At 52.8% G+C, this 1554-nt stretch overlaps 1 protein-coding gene across 4 annotated transcripts in view; it reads right to left on the reverse strand.

The window, feature by feature from the left end:
• Positions 1–1554, reverse strand: part of FAM161A (FAM161 centrosomal protein A) — a 38497-nt gene that overhangs the window by 24924 nt on the left and 12019 nt on the right. The gene's annotated exons all lie outside the window — the stretch shown is intronic.

Raw genomic sequence — 1554 nt, forward strand, 5'->3', positions numbered from 1 at the left:
ACACCCACTGAATGCTGGCAGAAGACCTCAGACCTCCCAAAAGGCAAGAAACTCCCCACGTACCTGGGTAGGGCAAAAGAAAAAAGAAAAAACAGAGACAAAGGAATAGGGACAGGACCTGCACCAGTGGGAGGGAGTTGTGAAGGAGGAATGGTTTCCACACACTAGAAGCCCCTTCACGGGTGGAGACTGCGGGTGGCGGAGGGGGAAGCTTCGGAGACACGGAGGAGAGCGAGCAATAGGGGTGCGGAGGGCAAAGAGAAGAGATTCCCGCACAGAGGATTGGTGCCGACCGGCACTCACCAGCCCGAGAGGCTTGTCTGCTCACCCGCCGGGGCGGGCGGCGGCTGGGAGCTGAGGCTCGGGCTTCGGTAGGATCCCAGGGAAAGGTCTGGGGTTGGCGGTGTGAACACAGCCTGAAGGGGGCTAGTGCGCCACAGCTAGCTGGGAGGGAGTCCGGGAAAAAGTCTGGAGCTGCCGAAGAGGCAAGAGACTTTTTCTTGCCTCTTTGTTTCCTGGTGTGCGAGAAGAGGGGATTAAGAGCGCCGCTTAAAGGAGCTCCAGAAATGGGCGCGAGCTGCGGCTGTCGGCGCGGACACCAGAGACGGGAGTGGGACGCTAGGGCTGCTGCTGCCTCCACCAAGAGGCCTGTGTGCAAGCACAGGTCACTACCCACGCCTCCCCTCCAAGGAACCTGTGCAGCCCGCCACTGCCAGGGTCCCATGATCCAGGGACAACTTCCCCGGGAGAATGCACAGCAGGCCTCAGGCTGGTGCAACGTCACGCTGGCCTCTGCTGCTGCAGGCTCGCCCCACATCCGTACCCCTCCCTCCCCCGAGCCTGAGTGAGCCAGAGCCCCCGAAACAGCTGCTCCTTTAACCCTGTCCTGTCTGAGTGAAGAACAGACACCCTCAGGCGACCTACAGGCAGAGGCGGGTCCAAATCCAAAGCTGAACCCCCGGAGCTGTACAAACAAAGAAGAGAAAGGGGAATCTCTCCCAGCAGCCTCAGGAGCAGCGGATTAAATCTCCACAATCAACTTGATGTACCTGCATCTGTGGAATACCTGAATAGACAACGAATCATCCCAAATTGAGGAGGTGGACTTTGGGAGCAAAGATATATATATATTTTAACCTTTTTCTCTTTTTGTGAGTGTGTATGTGTATGCTTCTGTGTGTGATTTTGTCTTTATAGCTTTACTTTTACCATTTGTCTGAGGGTTCTGTCTGTCCGTTTTTTGTGTTCTTTTTAAAAATTACTTAAATTTTTTTTTCATAATAATCATTTTTTATTTTAATAACTTTATTTTATTTTATTTTATCTTCTTTCTCTCTTTCTTTCAATTTTTTCTCCCTTTTATTCTGAGCCGTGTGGATGAAAGGCTCTTGGTGCTCCAGCCAGGCATCAGGGCTGTGCCTCTGAGGTGGGAGAGCCAAGTTCAGGACACTGGTCCACAAGAGACCTCCCAGTTCCACGTAATATCAAATGGCGAAAATCTCCCAGAGATCTCCATCTCAACGCCAAGACCCAGCTTCACTCAACGACCAGCAA

Source organism: Physeter macrocephalus, chromosome 12 (genome assembly GCF_002837175.3).
Source record: "Physeter macrocephalus isolate SW-GA chromosome 12, ASM283717v5, whole genome shotgun sequence".
Taxonomy (NCBI): domain Eukaryota; kingdom Metazoa; phylum Chordata; class Mammalia; order Artiodactyla; family Physeteridae; genus Physeter; species Physeter macrocephalus.